Source organism: Benincasa hispida, chromosome 3, assembly GCF_027475165.1.
Source record: "Benincasa hispida cultivar pf3 chromosome 3, pf3_genome.v1.1, whole genome shotgun sequence".
Lineage (NCBI taxonomy): Eukaryota > Viridiplantae > Streptophyta > Magnoliopsida > Cucurbitales > Cucurbitaceae > Benincasa > Benincasa hispida.
In genome coordinates, this window is record NC_143480.1 from 49,128,161 (window position 1) to 49,151,881 (window position 23,721).

Sequence of the window (23,721 nt, forward strand, 5' to 3'; positions counted from 1 at the left end):
TATAGAATATCCCCGCTCGCATATCTAATACATGAATGATCAGGATCAGATCATTTGTAGCACTTTACAATAATTGTAACACCTACAGCTGGTCATACTTGTAGTGTCACCAGGATAAGATACCTAGTCTTATCCATATACTACAGACCATTGAGGTTATCACTTAAACATGATCCAGTTGTATGTCTCCACATACATGTTTAAGTTACAACGATAACTTTGGATGTTAGCTTATTGGTTTGTGGTTAATGCAACTAAAATATCGCATATTTCATAGGCAAAGTGAACAAAAATACCAAATATGTTTGTTCATACAAAGTTTACAAACTATAGGGACCCTACGAAATTTAGGGCATCAACCCCAACACTTAAGAAGTTAGATGTAACTATAGAGGCAAAACGATAATTTTTCCCCAACTGTACTTATGAGCAATTTGTGAAGAGTCAATGCACTGTTGATTGGTTATATCCAATGGACATAGAAATATATCTTTAGTGTGAAGAGTGCCACTATCGGTCTTTAGTGGAGTGAGTGACAGTTAATGGAAGTTGGTTAATTTAATTAAAGAGTTTAATTCATTAATCAAGTACCATTGGGCTTCAATCTATAGGTCCATAAGATCCCCTCAGTAGCTCAATTGGGATTAATGAGACTCAAATTAATTTTGGATTGATTTGAATTGTTCAAATTTAAAAGAAAATTAATTATATAAGATATAATTAATATAAAATTAATTATATGAGACATAATTAATATAATGTATATGATACATTATAATATAAATTTTTATTTGAGAGGAAATAAATATTTGAATATGATTCAAATAGTAATTATACGAATATGGTTCATATAAAAACTATAGGTTATATTAGAGATTAATAATCTATAGGTTATATTATATGTGATATAATATGAACTCTAGGTTATGTGTGTCATACCCCTCCCTAGATTACCCTCTTAATCCGAGAAGGGATGTGAAGATAGCAATTACCATCCCTTTTATGACAACTACAACCCACAACTCCTGAACACCTGTATTGCTGACACCTATTCAACTCGACTAACAGTTTATAATATTCTAGAACTCAACACATGGTTTATTGTTACTAAAAAATATCAACATATATATAAAAGTTCAGAGATCGGATTTATATACATCATCAACTTTCCTCAGATTCCTTCCCCTTGACATGAACATAAACTAAAAGACAAAAACATAATCAACCACCTAAACTTTCACTCGTTGTGTGATCTGGGATGTGACTGACTGGTAAAGCAGCTAAGCCTCGGGACGTTGACGCTACCTAGGGAGGAAAACATTTTAAAAGTGTAAGCTGGGAAGCCCAGTTAGTGACTATCTTAAATAAAAACCATACTTTAAATCATAAATAACATTGGCTGAAGATATTAATAAAACCATAATAAGAGTTTTGAAAATGAAACTGAAATCATAAGATACATTTCGTGAAACCCTGAAATAAACTCATTAACTTCATTTAGAAAACCCCACTACTCCACTGTCTGATCATGCGGAATCCCTAATAACCTTAGTTGAGAGAGAGTCCTTTTGCTTGATCTCATCAACATCGATAACATAGTTATGTTGGGGTTGATGCCCTAAATCTCGTAGGGTCCTATAGTTTGTAAACACTTGTATGAATAAACATTTTAGTGATTAATAATATTTGATATTTTATTCAAAATATTTTAGTAATTAATAATATTTTATATTTTATTCACCTTGTCTATGAACTATATATGATATTTTAGTTGCATCAACCACAAAACAATAAACTAACATCTATGGTTATCGTTGTAACTTAAACATGTATGTGGAGACATACAAGTGGATCGTGTTTAAGTGATAACCTAAATGGTTTGTAGTATATGGATAAGGCTGGGTACGTAATCCTAATGACACTACAAGCATAGCTCACTTTGTAGGTGTTACAAATTTTGTAAAGTGCTACAAATGATCCAATCCTGATCATTCATGTATTACATGTAAACAAAGATATTCTATACAAAGAAGTTTGTATAAGACCGGACCACGAAATGTTTAGTCTCGTTATATAATTCCGTTCATAATTGAGACTTTCATTTCACTAGGATGACCATAGGTAACATGACCTTATTCCTGAGTGAGTTGTGAACTCCTGCCTATGAGGGCGGTCCTTTGATTTGCATGGGTGAGAGTGGCCAGATCGCCGACTCAACAAGCCTACCATTTTGGGGATTCCTCTGATTGGGAAGCTGGGAACTCAGCTACACAAGATGGAATTCAGTCCTTCCCCGAAGCAGGGGTAAGTAGAAAAATTGCTCCCTTAAGGGCTGATTCTGGGTCTTGAACAATATGGCGCTACACCCTCTCTTGACTCGAGAGAGATTTAGTCATAGTGGTACTATGATCTATTGATCATTAAAGGGATCATTGGTACTTAAGGAGTTAGATGTAACTACAAGGACAAAACGGTAATTTCGCCCAGCTATACTTATGAGCGAATTGTGAAGGGGCATCGTATTATTGATTGGTTATATCCAATGGACATAGAAATATATCTGTAGTGCGAAGAGTGCAGTTTTCGGTCTTTAGTGGAGTGCCCGACAGTTAACGAATGGTGGATAATGTGATTAAAGAGTTTAATCAGTTATTTACGTACCGTTGGAGCTTCAAGTTAATGGATTTAAGTTGAGAATAAGTTTTTTGGGTTAATTTGAAATGTTCAAATTAATAAGAAGGAATTTAATTATATATGATATAGTTGGCATAATGTATTTGATACGTTATTTTTTAATTGGAAGAATAAATATTTGAATATGATTCAAATATATTTTCTAAGAATAAGATTCATAGTTATTAAATTTAATATAAATATGATTTATATTAAATGCCATAAAATAGAGAAAGAGAACTATGGTTTATATATTGTATATGATGCAATATTAAAACTATAGGTTATAAATATAATATGATAAGTTAGTTATCATATTTATTAATAATTTATTAATAATTTGATAATTATCATTTTTCTCTTTAACCACCCTTAGTGGGTAGTTATTTAGTTTTGTGGCAAAAATTGGGATAAACGATTTTTTTTTCCATTAAGAGACAAGGATACACGATCAAGTAACTACATGATAAGGTCGAGAGCCTATACGATAGACTCATTTCTCTAAACGATCAGGAGACTTAGCTATACGATAGCCTTGCTTCTACTCGATCATCTTCCTCCTCCAGCTCCAAACTTCCCTCTAATCAAAATTAGCCAGAGCCCACCACTCCTAGATTCTCACATCGAGTATACCGAGGTCACCAAGTGGTAGTGTCCCTGTTGGTTTGAGGATCGAGTTGTTATTTGCTGCTTGTTCGAGGGAGTTCGTGACTTGTTCGATGCTTTTATGAACGAGTATGATCGAGGCATTAACTTGAAGAACGGTTATTCAAAAAGTATAATCTCTAAACTTTGTTTTTATTTCAAAAGGCAAGCTGTAATTTAAGTTTTATGCATAATCTGTTCTTGTTGACTGTAAATGTATGCATTCAATTGAAATGGGATTTGGACGATATGCTTCCCTCATAGGTTCTCTATCAAAAGAGTTCCTTCAATTGGTATCAAAGCCAAGTGTTTTCGGATTTCCAAATTTCATTTTTTGTATTGAATTTCGTTTACGGTTTGGTGGGTTTTAAGATTCTGCAATGTGTTTAACTATTAAACGTTGGTGGAAGTTGTTGATGGATAATTGGAAGTTGTTAATGGATATTTCGGGATAGTTGTCTCTGTTTATGCTTTCTGTTTACTCTTACAAAAGTTAATTGTAAGAGCCCCTGCATTTTTGGACATAATTACTTACAATCGAGGGTGTATTCATTTAAGTTTTTCAGGTGTTCATGAAGAAGCTTCAAACGCAAGAGTTGCAGTTCGCTTCGTTGGAGAAGACGAATCAGTGGTCGCATTGTGTAGCTTAAGCTAGACGATGTTTAGATTTAGCATGTGTTCGTGTAGAATTTTTCTACTCGATCGTGTAGCATTTTCTAGCGATAGCATAGCTAATGCTATTTGATCATGTAAAATGTTTACTTGATCATGTTGCGTTGGCTACATGATCGCGTAGGCTCTCGAGGGTAAACGATCGCGCGGTATTTGATACTCATGAAAGGCATGCACGCTAAACAATCGTGTAGGCTATCATGCTCATCGCATAGTCAGTAGCTACACGATTGCATAGTATATGATACTCGACGCTTGCTACTTGATGGTGTAGACTATCATGCTCATCGCATAGTCGTTAGCTACACGATCGCATGGCATGCGTTACTCGAAGCGCACTGCACGATCGCGTGGACTTTCATGCTCATCGCATAGTCTTAAGCCACGCGATCATTGCTACATGATCATTTACAATCAATGCTCGTTGCTCGACGATCAGAGGATTTGCTACACGATTAAGTGACGTGTAACGATCCGACCTCCTAGGACTTAAGTTAGGTCGTTACTAAATACATGCATGCATGGAACTCAAAACGACACTCTGTTATGGCAAAATAAATGCTAATTAATTAAGGTAAGTTCAAAAGAATTTCATTAAATTCAAATATTAAAACAATAGTAGGGTACCCAGAAATCATAAAGGATAGTAAATAAGTCTGAAAAACGATTCTTAAAAGTATGTTTTAAATATCAAAACTAAAAGTTAAGAGAAACATGAAAAGAACTCTAAATTTCATGAGCAGAAGCATCAAAACTAGTCCCAATGGCTCGATCACGAATTTCGCTTGTTCATCACTGATGCATCTCTACCCTTACCTGAAACAACAACATGAGAAAGAATGAGTATAAACTACTCAGTAAGTAACCCCACTACTGGGGTCAGGCTAGGCATCTATGTCCTCTAGATGCCTACCTCTGGTGAAAACACATAAACTGCTCTAGTCCTCAAAGGACACATATTCACATGAAACAAGAAGAAGACTAAGTTCTATCCTATTGTAGTTGAGTATGCACACAACCTTTGGTGAATCCCGAAGGAGGCACAAATTGGTGAATCCCGAAGGAAACACAAACTGGTGAATCCCGAAGGAAACACAAACTGGTGAATCCCGAAGGAAACACAAACTGGTGAATCCCGAAGGAAACACAAACTGCTGAATCCCGAAGGAAACACAAACTGCTGAATCTCGAAGGAAACACAAACTGCTGAATCCCGAAGGAAACACAAATTGTTGAATCCCGAAGGAAACACAAACTGCTGAATCCCGAAGGAAACACAAAATCTAATGGGCATCTAACTACTCAGTAAGGACATTTGCACAGTCTCAACATCATAATCATCACTGTACGAACCTATGACATACATATAAACCTCAACAGCATGGCTCTACAACATACACATATACCTCAACATCATGATTCTACAACACGCATGTATACCTCAACATCATCAGATCAAATACAACCATATGGAATCACATACCATCTCATACTAGCATTCAAGTGTTTATGTGCACAAATAAATAATCCAGATTTCGTACCACAACATACTTTGATTATATTATACTATTAGTCTATCATGTTGTCATTCTGCCATAACATTCATTTATCATGCTAGCATACATCTAATGTCTAGCCCGTGGGCAGTTCCAGTAGTAAGATAACTTACCTCGAATAAAGTCCAAAAACTAATTCAAGCAAACAAACTCCTTTCTAGCTTTCCACAACTTTTGAATGAGATCCTAGAACACGGATAAAAAATCGATCTTAACCTTTAAGCCCAATTTTTTAAACACTAAATCATTCCAAGATTACCGACACAACTTACCCAATAGTGGTTTGGCCAAGATCTTCTCAAAGTACTAACACCAAAATTCTCATCATAATTAAACTCAAGTCGTTCACTTCTAAATTCAAAACTTCTCCAAAACTTGAATCCAAAACCCAATTAATCTGAGTAAACCAAAAAACAAAATCGAAACTCCATGGGAATTCAAAGCTCTTTCAAGAGAGTTCAACGGTAGCTCCAAGATCTACCCAAAACCTCACCTATTTTCAAGATTCGGTGAAGCCACGACGGCGGCACTTGACAGAGGGCGGCAGAGCACGCGGCAGCGACTAGAGCAGTGACGGTGACCAGCGGCTAGCAAGTATGAGAGAATGGCGACGCGGCTCAGATCCGACGACGTGGCTTGACGTGAGCAGATCTAGGGGCACACGAGCGTGGATGGCTCGATGTGGGAGACCGGAGTCAGATCTGGGCGGCGCGAACGGTCAGCGATGAGCGGCAAGCGGCGGAACGCGATGGACGAGGCGTCTACTCTGACCGGCTGGCGCGCTGAGGGGGGTTTCGAATCATCGGCTAATTGTCGGCGTCGGGTTCGACGGAAAACTGAGTTGGCGTCGACGGCTAGGTTTTCTCAGGGAGGGGGGGAGGGAGGGGGCATGCATGCAGTGAGGTTGAAGAAGGAGAGAAATTTTGATTTTTATAAAATAATAATAATAATAATAACAATAAAACTAAAAAGAAAATAAGTATATTATATTTTATTCCTTTCCTTATTCCACTTTATACAATTAAATTTCTTTCCTTCTAAAAAAAAAAAATAATTCCTGCCATTAATTTCCAAATTGAATAATTTCACGCCAACAATTAAATTCACGCACTTACACCTGAAGTCCAAAATCCCAAAAATGCCCTCCAACTAACAACAATTACTGAAATTCCAAATAATAAAAAAATTACTGAAATTACATTATTACTAAAAATATACGGGGTGTTACATGACGAGACTTCGAGGCGGGCGGTTCAAGACCCGGTTCACCTGTTTGAACTAGTTGACACAAATCTTTTGTAATAGTTTAGCATTTATTTTTCGATTTTGAGATAAACTATCCCGATCCATCAACTTTTATTAAATATGCATGTGATGTATGTTTATCTTATATGTCATAATGTATGTCATATAGTTTTAAAACCCACCATAGGTTATGCATTTTTTCATGCATCATTTTATATTATAAGAGTTATAATATATTAGTATGCATGATTAAATTACTTTATAGCATGCTCATGCATCATATAATATAAGAGTTATAATATATGCATGTATTATAGCATATCCATGCATCATCTATATTATAAGTATTAGAATATAAGCTTGTATGTTAGTATGGAAAGTATGCTTAGTTCATTACTTTGTTATATAAAAGTTATATATTAGTAATAAATGAACATTGCATGAAGCATGATAGTTAGGTTTATTTATAAAAGTTATAAATATCTTTTGTATGTCTACCTAGCAATGTGAAATGGTTTTAATTGTTTCATTTTTTATAAGAGTTATAATTAATAAAATTAGAATTAAAATCCATAATAAAGAGTTACATGCACACCTAGGCTTTAATCATTTTTGAAAAGTATTTAAAAATTTGATTGAGATAGACCTAAGATCACATTTCTAATGAGATTAGAAATTTAAGTTAATCTTTTAATTTGATTTAATAGGATTAAATTGACTAATAAAAGATTAAATATGTAACAAATGTATCTATAAGGGACCTTTTGGCTAAGGCTGGTTTTGGCTAGGCTGGGGTACTTAAGTCGATGGAAATATTGCACCCCTACCTGGAAATCTACCTGGAACGATGAATTAGATATATTTGTTACATGCATGCAAATTTGATGAAAGTCTGTTAAAGTGTTTAATAAGACAAATCAAACTTGTTTAATCATCAAAAGCAAGTGGTTTTTTTTTAGCAAATTAAACAAACCACTTAGTTAAACTCAATAGTCGGATTTAGGTTAATGAACCCTAGGTAGAACATTCAGTGAGAGGTAATTGAGTTATATGATATTTCACTTTACTTCTACACGTTTCTCCCTAAAAGTTCATACCGTGAGATCTATCCAAGCCTCAAGGCATCTCTGGAGTGTCCCCTATAGGTGGCATTTAGGTAGGTCAATGACAAGGTGAATAGAGAGAATGTTCATAGTAAGTGGGAGTGGGACATGTGACAACATATCCCTCGGTCTCTCTCATTAGGTTGGATAAAGTTTTCGTGCATCGCCTTGAGGCACCCTGGGAGTGTCCCCCTAAAGGATGACAGTTTTGCACAACTCTTTATTTGATCTCCAAAAAATGGTTAAGGTTGCTTTAGTCTCTTATCCTAATCGGCTTTTCCCTAAGGTTGGCTCATTAGGGCGGGACTCTAGAGCCTAAAACGAGGGGTTACACTTACACATAATTGTTAAGGATGTTAACAAATTCTAGACCAAAAAATGGTGACTATTAGATTTAGTTACAAGGAGTTGTTTCTGTCTAATGGTTGAGATTGTCTCATTCCAGTGAAGGGGCACTTGATCACCCTACGGTCACTTTTGTCCTATCTCACTTTGAGCATCATTGCAAAATAGATGTCACTTAGCGTACACTAGAACTATTTTGCTAAAACTTAATTAGTTCTAAAAGTGATTTAATGCAAGTAGACTTATTAAGTTTGTTCATTTTTTAACAATTTTATAATGGCTACCACTACTCTATCTTTTCTTGTTGCTGATAAGCTGACTGACGAAAATTATGTTAGTTGGAAAAACACAATTAACACGATAATAATCATTAATGACCTAAGGTTTGTACTTATGGAGGAGTGTTCTCCTATTCCACCTCCTACCACTGCTCAAAACCTTCGAGACGCGTATAAGCGCTGAACACGGTCACACGAAAAGGATCGAGCATATATCTTGGCCAATCTTAATGAAATTTTGGCCAAGAAGCATGAGCCCATGATCACTGCACGCCAGATCATGGAGTCCCTGAGGGGAATGTTCGAACAACCATCTGTGCCTCAGGCACGACGCTCTTAAATAGATCTTCAATTCATGGATGAATAAGGGAACATATGTTCGAGAACATGTTCTCAATATGATGGTCCACTTAAACGTGACAGAGATGAATGGGTCAAGAATCAATGAGGTCAACTAGGTTAGCATTATTATGGAGTCGTTACCAGAAAGCTTCTTTCACTTTGTAAGCAACACTATTCTGAAGAGGGTTGATTACAACCTTACAACTCTACTCAATGAGTTGTAGACTTTCCAATCTTTACTGAAAAGCAAGAAGAAAAAGGTTAGTGAGGCAAATGTTGCTTCATCTTCTAAAAAGTTCCACAAAGGTTCGACCTCTAGAACTAAGTCTGCACCTTCTTCCTCCAGCACCAGAAAGTGGAAGAAGGAGAAGGGTGGTAAGGGAAAAGTGCCTGCTAACCCACAACCTACTGCTCCAAGGGGTAGACAACCAGTGAGGGTTGACAAAGGAAAGTGTTTCCATTGCAATCAGGATGGGCACTGGAAGTAAAACTGCCCAAGATATTTTGGCTACGAAGAAAAAGGTCAAACAAGGTAAATGTGATTTAATAGTTTTGGAAACTTCTTAGTGGAGAATGATGAATCTGCTTGGATTATTTTCTTTGGGGCCACTACCCATGTTTGTTCTTCATTTTAGGGAATTAGTTCCTAGCGGTAGCTTGGTGTTAGTGAGATAACGATGCGAGTTGGAACCAGGCACGTCGTCTCAGCTGTGGCAGTAAGAGGTCTCCGATTGACTTTAAAAATAGTTTTATCATTTTGAATGATGTATATGTAGTTCTCCACTTAAAGAGGAACTTAATTTCTATAAAGTCTTTGCTTGAATGTAATTATCAGATACATTTTTCAGTTAATAAAGTGTTTATTTCGAAACATGGTGTTGATATATGTTCAGTTGAACTGGAAAATAATTTGTATGTGCTAAGATCGTTAGAAACAAATGCCCTCCATAACATAGAGATGTTTAAAACTGTCATAATTCAAAATAAAAATTTCTCCTAAAGAAAATGCCCAATTTTGGCACCTATGTTTAGGGTGTTGGGATTGGTGTCCTAATTCTCCTGGAGTCTCGTTGTTTGTAATTATAAACATTGTTTTGTGAATAAAATAATTTTAAAATCATTCTGCCATTTACTCATATCCAATAAACAAAACTCCATGGTTATTTTATGTAAACTTAAGCATGTATATGTGATATACAAGTGGATCATGCCTTAAGTGATGAACTAAATAGGTATGTAGTATAAGGATTAAGGTGGGATACCTGATCCTGGTGACACTACAAACACGACCCGCTTTGTAGAGGTTTGCAAGAGTTGTAAAATACTACAGATGGTAGATCCTGACCATTCATATGGAGACATGTGAGTGTGGGTGTCCTATACAAAGAGTTTATATAAGACCAGATCACGAGATGACTAGACTCTGTATATAACACCGTTGATACTGAAGACGTATGTGAAACCCGGATTCCCATTTTCTCTACTTAAATAGGTGGTTAAGGGAATTAACTAGGTGGAAGTTAAATCCTATGTTGAAGTGAAAGAAAATTTCTAAGTGTTGAATAGATTTTCCTAGTTTTTTAGTTAAGCTTTAATTGATGAAATATTGGCTAAGTATAAGGTCAAAATGACCTATGCGTGAAGTATTAGGAAACATTAACGCATAAGTTGAAAAGGAAACCATGCATTTGTAAGGTTGGACGCATGATTGGCCGAAGTAGTGACAAGAGGCATTGCCAAGAGTTGTCATGCATTGGAAGTCAAGGAGGAAAATGACTAATTGTTGGACTATGCGTTTATATGGTGCCATGCATTGGCCATGAAGTATTGAGAGGTTACTTGGGCATGGAGAGAGGCTGAAGTATGGCCAAGAACAACGCATGCGGTGGCCAAATGTTTTGAGAGGTTAGAACAACGCATGCGCCAGCCTCAAGTTGCGCATCCAAGGGCACTAGACATTAGATGCGTTGGATACAATGGATGCGTTGGATGCATTGGATGCACTGGACGATGGATGTGTTGGATGCGATGGATAGAGGCATGCGGCGATGGAGGCAGGCGCGATGGATGCGTTGGACACGACAGTATGCGGCCAATGGTTTGTGGCCGAAGGGTTGCATTGGTAGCATGCGGTGATGGATGGTATACGGTGATGAGGGTATGCATTGATGGTATATGGTAACACTATGCATTGGTGCACACGGTGATGCTATGCATCGATGCTGCAATGATATGCATTGATGAAATGCGGCAGTACTATGCATTGATGACATAGGACGGTGCTATGCGTTGTGCGGCCAAAGGCATACGGTGCAAGGGTATGCGGTGATGCAAGGGCATGCAGTGATGCGAGGGCATGCGATGATGCGGCTTATGGTATGCAACCGAAGGGATACGGCCGATGGTATGGGCGTATGCGGCCGAAGGAATGCGTTGGTAGTATGTGATGGCATGCAGCGATAGATGCAATGGATACGATGGATGCGGCAGTGGCATGCGGTGATGGATTCGATGGATATGATTGATACAGCGGCCTTGCTAAGGTATGAGCTATGCGATGGAACGAGCTAAGGTGGACGCATAGTGATTGTCCTTGCATTGTTAAGGCTTGCGATAACAAGGTTAATGAGGTGGGTTGCGTTGGTCATAAGAGAAGTGTTAGCAAGAACCTAAGCAATGGTGAGCTATGCCTTGAGGTGTTGAGTTGAGAACCAAGTCGACCCAAAGGGTGCTATGCGTTGGTGATGCACTATGTGTTGTTGATGTGTTATGCGTTGGTGATGTGCCATGCGTTGGCGATGTGCTACGTGTTGGTCATCTGAGGCATGTGGGCGCATAGGACAAGGCTAGTAGTATGCATTGAAGGAGTGTTGGCTATATCCTAGTTGAACGCATATGAAGTTGGATGAACGCATATGAAGGATGGACGCATTCAAGGACATCATTCGAACATATGTCTTGTTAGGAAGAAATCTTAAGCCTTAAGGAAATGAAGTGGATGCATAAGAAGACATGCAAAGTTGAGGGCTATGTATTGGTAAAAGGGGAGCATGACACCTTGGGTTGCGCTGATGCAAGATTGCGTTGATAGTGAGGGGAAGAGACACTTGGACATGCGGCCAAGTAGGAGGTGTCAGCCTTAGAGAAATCTTGGACGCCTATAAATAGAGCCAAGGACTTTAGATGAGAACTCAAATTCTCTTCAAAGGACATAAAGAAGAGTGTATTGGGAGGAGACTATGCATTGATAGCAAGACCATGCGTTGGTTAAGAAGTTCCAAGCGGGGAGATGCTGTCGGATAGAAAGGACAGAAAATAGCATCAACTTGGGACGAGGAGTTCTCTCAGAATAATCATGCGTTTGGAGTGATTTCAAATCCATCTGAAAGCTAGGAGAGTCTAGTTTTCAAGGTAGGGCTGTCGAAGAAGAAGCTCCAAGGAATCGGTCTGGAGAATGAGGACAAGACAGAGGGATCAACCTGTCGGGTAAGTTGAGCTAGTCTTGATTTTTTGATGTTTCCAGCCAAATCACGATAAGTTCGGAGCTAAGATTTTAGGGTAAGCTTCTTGAGAAATTTTAGAACATGTTTTCAGAAGAAAGTATCTTAAAATAAGTTCTGGAACTATGAGTAATCTAAGCTGATAATTGAATCTGGAATTTAGGGTTCAAAGGGGAACCAAGGAAACCTAAGGAACTTTGGAAAGGAAAGTTCCTAACTAGCCAGGGTGAGTGGTTATTATGTTATTGTATTGTTGATGTAATTTCTATATATAGGTAAATATATATAGGGGACAATATTAAAATGGCATGATCAAGGATATATGTTTGTCTTGTTATTATGCTTGTTAAGATATTGCTTGTATGTTTGTGTTGGAAACTGAAATTGTACCCGGGATATATAGTTAGCATGCTTCAAAAGGTACTTGGCGGGAAAATATAGTCAGCTTCGGTCGATGGGAAATGATAGTCGGTGACGACCAGCGAGAAATATAGTCAAGTTACCTAAGCATAGCTAGCAGAAAAATAGTCAATGTGCACATTGGCGGGATAATAGGTTATAGGAAAAGTTTCAACAGGAATTGTTGATACATTGCTTTAATATACATGTGAAAGTGCTAGGGAAAAATGTATGATCATGCCAGGAATAACCAGCGGTAAAACTGGGGATGTTTACTTTAGGTGATGACCAACGGTCAAGCTGGGGTTGTTTGTTTTAACCAGTAGTTAAGCTGGGGATAATCCAACAGTCTGGCTAGAGAAATAATTGTGAACTTGTGGTAATGTTCTTGTTGACTATGCATTGGTTTCCAAAAATAGATTTTTGTAGTCAAAGTTATTTGGTTATCTAAAGGCACCATTCACTGGGCTTTATAGCTCATGCTTTTCAAATGTTTTTCTTTTTTCCCTCTAGGTAGCAGAAGGTGAGGAGTTCCGGGGTGCTGCTAAGGTCAAGGTCTGCCACAAGCCACAGTTACACTTCCGGAGGATTTTACAATTATTGTTGTAAACTTTGTAGTTAAGTCTTGGAGTTGTATGAATGTTACATTGTTGTAATAAAATGGGCCTACTTAATCAGTTGTTATTTGCCTCATTGACTTAAACAGTTGGTTGTTGAATTTGTTTCATTGGTATCAGAGTTATTTCTGCAAGAGTTATTAGGCAATAAGTGTCAACAAAAGGGTTGATAACCGCTACAGTCACATCCTTTTCTAGGCTCAGAGAGTAGTTTGGGACGGGTTGTGACAACGTACATCTCACCTAAACGACCATAAATGAAACGACTTCAATCCTTAGTGTTTTGGGAACTCCTGCCTTTGAGGGCAGTCCTTTAATTAGTATGGTGAGAGTGACCAGATTTCCAACTCAACATGCCTACCTTTTTCGGGACTTGTCTGATCTGGGAGTTGAAAACTCATTTACATAAGATGGAATTCACTCCTTCCCCGAAGCAAAGGTAAGTGGATAGACTGCTCTCTTAAGGGCTGATTCCAGGGCTTGAACATAGTGACCACAACTTTAGTGACCACAACTTCTCTTTGAAAGAGAGGACTCGGTCATAGTAGGACTATGACTTATGTTCATTAAAGGATTCAATGGTACTTAAGGAGTGAGATGTAACTATAGGGGTATAACAGTTATTGGCCGAGCTTTACTTATGAGCGATCTGTGAAGGGTTGTCGCATTGTTGATTGGTTAAGATGGAGACATAATATATCTGTAGTAAAGAGAGTTCAGCTGTCGATCTTTAGTGGAATGCCTAGAGTTAACGGATAGTGGATCCCGTGACTAAAGAGTTTAGTCAGTTATTCACATACGGTTGGAGCTTCGAGCTACAAGTCCATAAGGTCCCCTTGGTAGTTCAATGGATTCATGTTGAGGATCAGTTCTTGGTGTTGATTTGAAATGTTCAAATTGACAAGAGGTAATTCGATTATATATGATATGATCGGTATGGTGTATGAAATACATCAAGTGGAGGATTAATGTAAACGAGATTTACATTAAGTACCATGGAATAGAAAAAGAGCTATGGTTTATATGTTTCATGAGATGAAATATTAAAACTATAAGTTATAAATATATTATGGTAAGTTAGTTATCATTTATATTTATAATAATTTTAATTATTGGATAATTATCTCTTTTTCTCTAATAACCAATTGAGTGGGAGATTATTGGTGGTTTCAAGGGACTTGTGAGATAAAAGGAAAAATGTTTTCCTAATTTTAGTAAGAAATAGAAAAGAAAAAAAATTGTGTTTTTGAGATTTTCATTCTCAAAAAGTTCTTACAAAGAAGTTGTCAAGTAAATCAGATTTACTAAGCGACAACTTGGAGTTAGCTAAACGATCGTGGAGTGTTCTTACACGATAGACACTCAGCTAGACGATGAGCTAAATGATCGCATAGATTTTGCTAGACGATTGCATAGCTTTTCCTAAACGATTGGGCATTGACCTATACAATAGTTTGTTCCATCTCCCACTTGCTCAATCATTTACACGATTATGGTTCCTCCAATTTTCTGCCTCAAATCAAGTTTAGGGTGTCATACTCAACTTGACACTGTCGAAGTTCTATGAAGGCTATTCGCAGAGTTTAGGGTGTTCGTGACCTTGGTGATCACTTAGTTCGAGTGCGCGGTGTTCCTGCAGTGTAGTCATCGTGTTGGACAAACGTTCATGTGTTGTTGTGTTCTTGTGATCAAGTGTTTATGATCAAGGAACTTGAAGATGAGTCTACAAAGGCTTGTTGATTCTTCCCTTGATCTGTAGTAAAGCATGCTGTAATTTCTATTTTATGCATAACCACGTGTTTCCATTTGTGATTGTAATTGTAAAGTTCATATACGATTGAAATTTGGAAAGATCCTTCCGTTGCTCATGGAAATCCTTGTGTCTGATTTCCTTCATAGGGCACATTAATCTCAATAGGATTGAGAGGTTGGTGAAGAATGGACTTCAAAGCGAGTTAAAAGAAAATTCTTTACCTATGTACGAGTCATGCCTTGAAGGAAAAATGGCTAAAAGACCTTTTACTGGAAAAGGTTATAAGGCCAAAGAACCTCTAAAGTTAGTACATTCAGACCTTTGTGGTCCGATGAATGTGCAAGCCATGGAAGGTTATGAATATTTCAGTATTTTTACTGATGATTATTCAAGTTATGGGTACGTTTATTTAATGCGATATAAGTCTGAGTCCTTTGAAAAGTTCAAAGAGTTCAAGGTTGAAGTTGAAAATGCATTAAATAAAATGATTAAAACACTTCAATATGATCGAGGTAGAGAGTTTTTGAATTCTGAATTCCAGAACTATATGATAGACAATAGAATACTTTTCCAACTTTCACCATCTGGTATACCTCAGCAAAATGGTGTATCCAAGAGGAGAAATTGAACCCTGTTGGATATGGTTCGGTCGATGATGAGTTACGCTTCCTTACTTGACCCATTTTGGGGTTTTTTTGTAGTAGAGACTGCAGCTTATATCCTGAACTGCGTTCCCTCCAAGAGTGTTGCCATAACACCTTTGGAGTTATGGAATGGTCATAAAGCTAGTTTACGTCATTTCTGTATATGGAGTTATCCAATATATGTGTTTGAGGCTAATCCTAAGAAATTGGAACCACGTTCGAGGCTATGCCTATTTATAGGCTACCCCAAGGGACAAAAGGAGGTTATTTTTATGATCCTAAGGAAAACAATGAGTTTGTATCGAAAAATGCTACTTTTCTTGAGGAGGTTCATATAAGGAAGCACAGACCTAGAAGCAAAAACGTGTTGAATGAGCTTTCCAAAGAAACTGCTGAATCTTCAACAAGAGTTATTAAAGAGCCTACTACCTCAACAAGAGTTATTGACATAGGTTTATCTAGTAGGTCAAATCCACCTCAACTGTTGAGGGAACCTTGACATAGTGGGAGGGTTGCGAACCCACCTATTCGCTATATTGGTTTAATGGAAATCCTGGCTACGGTAGTTGATGAAAAGGTTGAGGATCTGTTGTCTTACAAGAAGGCAATGGGGGATGTTGACAGAGATGAATGGATCAAAGCCATGGATCTCAAAATGGAGTCTATGTACTTCAATTCAGTTTGGGATTTGCAGATCAACCTAATGGGCTTAAACCTATAGGTTGTAAATGGATCTACAAGAGGAAACGGGGTGCTGATGGGAAAGTGAAAACCTTCAATGCTAGACTAGTGGCAAAGGGTTATACCTAAGTAGAGGGAGTCGATTATGAGGAGACTTTCTCACTGTTGCCATGTTGAAGTCTATCTGGATCTTTCTATCCATTGCCTCATATTATGACTATGAGATATGGTAAATGGAAGTCAAGACTGCTTTTCTGAATGACAATCTTGAGGAGACCATTTATATGGTGCAACCTGAGGGATTCAAAGTCCAAGTCAAAAGCAAAAGGTTTACAAGCTGAATTGGTCCATTTATAAACTGAAATAGGCATCTTGATCTGGGAATATTAGGTTTGATACTGCGATCAAATCTTATGGCTTTGATCAGAATGTTGATGAGCCTTGTGTCTACAAGAAGATCATCAACAGTTCAGTAGTTTTCCTAGTGTTATATGTAGATGATATCCTACTTATTGGGAATGACATATGCTTACTGACTTCAGTTAAGAACTGGCTAGTGACCCAATTTCAAATGAAAGATTTAGGAGAGGCTCAGTTTGTTCTTGGTATTCAGATCTTTCGGGATCAAAAGAAAAAAAAATGCTAGCACTATTTTAACCATCATATATTAACAAGATGTTGATCAAATATTCGATGCAAAACTCCAAGAGGGGCCTTTTGCCTTTCAGGCATGGAGTTACTTTGTCAAAGGAATAGTGTCCTAGGACATTTCAAGAGGTTGAGGAAATGAGACGGGTCTCCTATGCATCTGTCGTGGGCAGTTTGATGTATGTGGTGTTATGTACTAGACTTGACATCTGCTATGTAGTGGGGATAGTAAGTAGATATCAGTCTAATCCAGAATATGATCACTAGACAGCCATCAAGAACATCCTCAAGTATCTTCAGAGAACGAGGGACTACATGCTTGTGTATGGTTCTAAAAATTTGATCCTTACAGGATACACTGACTCTGATTTTAAGATTGATAGAGATTCTCAAAAATCCAGTTCAGGATCAGTGTTCACTCTTAATGGAAGGGCTATAGTATGGCAAAGCACCAAGCAAGGGTACATCGCAGACTCCACTGTGGAAACCAAGTATGTAGCAGCTTGTGAAGCTGCTAAGGAAACCATTTGGCTTAGGAAATTCCTGACTGATCTGGAAGTTGTTCCAGACATGTCAAAGCCCATCACACTTTATTGTGATAATAATGGTGCTGTGACGAATTCCCGTGAGCCTAGGAGTCATAAGCATAGAAAGCACATTGTCACGAAAATAGCTTCGGAGCATAACGTTGCTGATTCGTTTACGGAGGCCCTCACGACTACAATGTTTAAAGGTCACCTACAGAGTATGGGCCTATGGGACAGACCATGGCTGGACTAGGGCAAGTGGGAGATCTTGTACTGGGTGTATTATACCTTAGTTTATTGCTTTGTGTACTTGTAATTTGATTATCTTGTACACCTCATTAGCTTTAAGCCAAGTGGGAGATTGTTGGGGTTGATGCCCTACATCTCGTAGGATCCTATAGTTTATAAATACTTGTATGAACAAACATTTTAATGATTAATAATATTTGATATTTTATTCACTATGTCTATGAAATATATGATATTTTAGTTGCATTAATCACAAACCAATAAACTAACATCCATGGTTATCGTTGTAACTTAAACATGTATGTGGAGACATACAAGTAGATCGTGTTTAAGTGATAACCTAAATGGTTTGTAGTATATGGATAAGGCTGGGTACCTTATCCTAGTGACACTACGAGTATGGCCTGCTTTGTAGGTGTTACAAATATTGTAAAGTTCTACAAATGATCTGATCCTGATCATTCATATATTAGACATTCGAGCGGGAATATTCAATACAAAGGAGTTTGTATAAGACCGAACCACGGAATGTTTAGTCTCATTATACAACACCGTTCATAATTGAGACTTTCATTTCACTAGGATGACCATAGGTAACATGACCTTAATCCTGAGTGAGTTGTGAACACCTGCCTGTGAGGGCGGTCCTTTAGTTTGCATGGGTGAGAGTGGCCAGATCGCCGACTCAACAAGCCTACCATTTTGGGGATTCATCTGATTGGGGAGTGATAACGGGAAAAAATGCACGTTATCATAGTACTAAGTTCTTAAACTATGTTGGCTTGCATTGATAAAATATGTTAAATTATGTCCAAAAAGCATTAAGTTTATTATATTGCGGCAGCATGCGTTCATCACATAAGAATAGTTGATTTTTGTGTTTTTATGCAGAATATACGTTGACACAAGGCAGAAATTACGATCATAGGAAATCATTGGTCAAAGCGCAGCATTACCGTAAGGCTTTGCGGTGATTGTGCTCGCAAACATTTGCTCAAGAAGGATTGCCGCAACCTGGTTAACGCAACTTGGTGGGCGCATCTGGGTGAAAGGTATAATTAATCACGATGGGATAGAAAGCTTATGACAGTCGAATTCGAATTAAGTTGACAGCCGCTAGCGAACAAGTACATTCAGCTTTTCGGTAACAAATATTCGGTGCATCAGTCAGGAATTAAAGTCGTCCATCTGTACAATCATGAGAGAGAAGCTGCCTTTCACCCTGGAAGTTCTATAAATACCAACCTTCAAAAAAGGAGAAGTTTTTACGAGTTCATCGTTATGTTCATAGTTTAGCCTTATTCTTAGACTTTCTTTCATTTTACGGCGGACGCAAGAGAAGAAGGTTGTGCCGACAGATCAATCCGGTAAGCTTGGGAGAGTGTCGGAGCTGCCAAAATAAAGAGAGGGCCGACACCTACGGAAGCAGGAATATCTCTGGAACTGAATAGAGATTGACAGTGTAAAAGCCTCGGTCAGCAAGAAATTGCTACCAGGCTCTCTAACTTTATCTTTCATTGTTATTTTGTACTCAAACTCATTATTAAAAATGGAATTTCCTTCTCTATATTTGTTCACTCTCTGTTATTTACACATGAGTAGCTAAATCTGTTGAATGGATTGAGAAGCATTTAGCTAGCACAACTAGGAATCTTCATTCCATGCGATTATCTTGTATTATGTATGCTTCATTCATCCATTAGAGATACTTAGAAGGGTAGTCTATGGACAGTATCTAGGCTTGGGAAAGTCAGGTTAGAATCTAGGCTCGAGAGAGTCAAATTAGAATGCATAATCAAGAGATAGGAGTTTAGGAATAAGCACTATTTGCTATTAACGCATCGCATGCATCCTAGAGATATGATATGATTGTGTGCGGTCACCTTGCCTTTATGCATCTTGCATCATCGTATAGGACAAGAGTAGAGACTTAGAAATAAGCTCTATGGACACTTTTGCATTCAACACATGCGTCCTAGACTTAGGAGCATCGCATTTGCATTGGGAAATGACTTGCTGTGCATGGTTGTAGTATGATCGCATAATTTGACACATTCCCATGTAACACTAGTTAAAGACCTTCTCAACCCGTTCATCCGCATAATCAGTGCATCTATCACGCAATCCGACTTTATCTCAAGTCCGTCGCATTTATTTATTTTTAATCACCGGAAACAACAACCTCAACAACTATTGATTTATTTGGTTACTGCAAAGTTTTCATAAAAATTACTACCGCAACCTGTTTTCATAAGTCCCTGAGTTCGACCCTAGACTTACCAGGAAACTTAGTGGAATTTACACTTCGATTCTGCTGAGGAAACTTGAGTGCTCAATGCAATTTCACCATTGCATATCATCTATAGTTTCACTTCATAAAATAACGCACCAAGTTTTTGGTACCGTTGCCGGGGACTTCAGCAAAATAGTGTGCTAATGATAATTTTTCTTAATTCTTTGCAGACTCTCGATCTCTGACGAATTACGACCCGGAGATTGAGAGGACATTTAGATGAAGATTAAGAGACCGCCAACAACAACAGTCAGATAAAGAAGAGATGGCAGAGCAGCCTGGAAACGGAGCACCAAATGAAAAGAACGTCATGGCGAATCCAATCCTTCTGGCTAACGATTGCAATAGACCCATTAGGGACTATGCATCACCAAACCTCTATGATTTCTCTCTAGGAATCATAAGGCCTTCCCTTGGTGAAAGAAGATTCGAAATGAGACCAATGATGCTGCAGATGATCTAGACTGCAGGACAATTCGGAGGACGGCGTGGCGAGGACCTATAAGGCCACCTCTGAAGCTTTATTGAAATTTGCATTACTTTTGTGTTCTCAAATGTCTCTGCCGAAAAAGTTCAACTAACTTTGTTCCCATTTTATCTTTGTGATCAGGCAAGAAAATGGGCATATTCTCTCAAGCCGGGAGACTTCATAGGAACAGGTCGTAGAGAAATTTATGAAGAAAATTTTCCGCCTACTGAGAACGCTAGACAAAGGAAACTCATAACAAATTTTGAACAAGACATGGACGAATCACTCAATGATGCCTGGGTGAGGTTTAAAAGGTTGGTCTGGGACTGTCCACACAATGGTTTGTCAGACTGCCTTCAAATGGAAATCTTTTATCGTGGTTTAAATCCTACTTCGTAGACCGCTACCAATGCGGCAGCTGCTGGTGGTCTTCTTGACAAAATGTATGACAAGGCTAAGAATATCTTGGATCGCATCTCTAAGAACCACGAAGATTGGAGGGAGAGCGATTAGAGACTGAGAATCAAGGATAACGACGCAAGTAATGGTGTTATTACTTCACTACAGAATCAGATGACCACAATGATGAACTTAATTAAGGGAATTGCGATCAGAAGCCCAACACCGCAAAATGGGCAAATCAACACAATTAGTCAAAACACCGCAAGGTGTGCGACTTGCGGTGATGGGCACGTAATGGAAGAATGCCCACAGAATCCACAGTCTATTTACTTTGTGAAAAATAATCCCTTTTCGAATACCTACAATCCCGGGTGGAAAAACCACCCCAATTTTACATGGAAGAATCAACAGTAGAATTTCCAACCTGTGGTGCAAAAAGAAGAGCCACCAAGATTCTTCCCACGTAACAACGGTCAGACAAGCAATCAAGCAAGTAACTCACAACCACCGTAATCTTCCTCCCTAGAAATCCTATTGAAGCAATATATAGAGAAAAATGAAACGGTGCTTCAAAGTCAGGCTACGTCCATCCGTAATCTAGAATTACAGATGGGCAGATTGCAAGTGAGCAAAAGAACAAACCGCAAGGAGCTTTGTCGAGTTCAACAGAACTCCCATGCAACCCGGGGGGATCAAGTAAAGTGCAATGTCAGGTTATGACATTGCGAAGTGGGAAAACTGTGGAGGGAGAAAAGAATGAGCTTAGTCAGACAGCTCCTATTACGGTAAAACCTGAAGTTGTGGTGACGCAAGAAGAAGAAGAAGAAAAAGAAGCAATAGAGCCAGAGGTTGCATCGACCTCAAAGCCAACTGAGACAGGAACCGTGAGAGTGTAGTTACCACCTTTCCCGTAGAGACTAAAAAAGAAAAAGAATGAAGAGGTACAGTACCAACGCTTTCTGTCTATGTTAAAATAATTACATATTAATATTCCATTCAGTGAAGTGATTGAGGAAATGTCTGCCTATGCAAAGTTTCTGAAGGATATGATAACCAAGAAGAAGGGAGCTGGTAAGTTTTCCACAGTGACTTTAATGAAAAGTTTGAAATCAATCATTCCACCGAAGATGAGCGATCCTGGGAGCTTTACTATACCTTGCTCCATAGGAGGACTGTACATTGGGCAAGCCTTGTGTGACCTTGGAGCCAGTATCAATTTGATCCCTCTGTCGATCTTTAAGCAGTTGAATATGGGGCCATTCGTACCCACGACCGTGACTCTCTAACTGGCCGATCGATCTTTGGTGCATCTAGAGGGAAAGGTGAAGGATGTGCTAATCACCATTGATAAATTTATCCTACCAGCCGACTTCATCATCTTAGATTATGAGACCGACAAAGATGTATCCATCAACTTGGGGCGACCATTTTTATCAACATGTCGTGCCCAGATTGATGTGCATAAAGGGGAGATCACTTTGAGCATCAACGGACAGAAGCTCAAGTTCAACATAATTCGTGCCATAAAGTTTCCTGACGAAGAAGACCTTTATGACTCAGATGACGACCAGAATTTGATTGAAGAAGAAAAGTTTGATGAAGAAAATGAAGAAGATGATGTCAATGCATCTGTTGCTGCCTATAACGCGATCATAATAAAAACAAGCAAGGAAGAAAAGATGATCGCAAACAAAGAAGAAGAGCCAACAGAAAAAAGAAGATAGAAAAATAACGCAACCATCCCTAGTAGAACCACCAACACTGAAATTAAAGACCTTACCGAATCATTTAAAGTACGCATTTTTGGGACCGAATGAGAAGCTGCCAGTTATTATTTCTTCTGCACTTAACGAAGACCAGGAGAATGCGTTGATGAGCATTCTAAAGAAACATGTACAAGCTATTGGCTGGACGCTCATCGACATTCGAGAAATTAGCCCAACGTACTATATGCACCGCATTCGTCTTGAAGAGGACCACAAGGCAATGATCGAACATCAACACAGACTCAACCCTGCGATGAAAGAGGTCATTAAAAAGAAGATCATTAAATGGTTAGATGCGGGCATTATTAAACCTATAACAGATAGCACGTGGGTCAGCCCTGTGCAATGTGTGCCAAAAAAGGGTGGCATGACAGTAGTCTCGAATGAAAACAATGAACTAATAGCGCAAAGAACCGTCATTGGGTGGCACATTTTCATGGACTATCGCAAGCTGAATGCGGCCACAAAGAAAGATCATTTCCCCTACCGTTCATTGATCAAATGCTAGACCGTCTAGCTGGAAATGACTTTTACTGCTTTCTAGATGGATATGTCGGGTACAACCAGATTATGATAGCTCAAGAAGACCAAGACAAGACCACATTCACCTGCCCATATGGTACCTTTGCTTTTCGCCACATGTCGTTCGGCCTCTGCAATACGTCAAGCACGTTCCAAAGGTGCAAAATGGCCATCTTTTCAGACTATCTTGAGAACTCTGTCGAAATCTTTATGGACGACTTCTCTGTTTATGGGAACACTTATGAAGTCTGTCTAGCCAACTTGGACAAGATACTGAAGAGATGCGAATAGACGAATCTGATGCTTAACTGGGAAAAATGCCATTTCATGGTAAAGAAGAAGTGTTGGGCATAAAGGTTTCCTAGGAATGGTTGGAGGTGGATAAAGCAAAA

The 23,721-nt window shown here is 38.4% G+C and overlaps 1 long non-coding RNA gene and 1 other non-coding gene across 2 annotated transcripts; both read right to left on the reverse strand.

Moving 5' to 3' along the window:
* Positions 1-3,023: 3,023 nt before the first annotated feature.
* On the reverse strand, positions 3,024-6,418 carry LOC150037336 (uncharacterized). Its single transcript, XR_016528654.1, has 3 exons — positions 5,819-6,418; positions 5,660-5,732; positions 3,024-4,806 (listed from the first exon to the last, which is right to left on the reverse strand). It is a non-coding gene; the product is annotated as an uncharacterized LOC150037336 (long non-coding RNA).
* Positions 6,419-20,876: 14,458 nt separating this feature from the next.
* On the reverse strand, positions 20,877-20,983 carry LOC150037337 (small nucleolar RNA R71). Its single transcript, XR_016528854.1, has one exon. It is a non-coding gene; the product is annotated as a small nucleolar RNA R71 (small nucleolar RNA).
* Between the last annotated feature and the right edge of the window lie 2,738 nt (positions 20,984-23,721).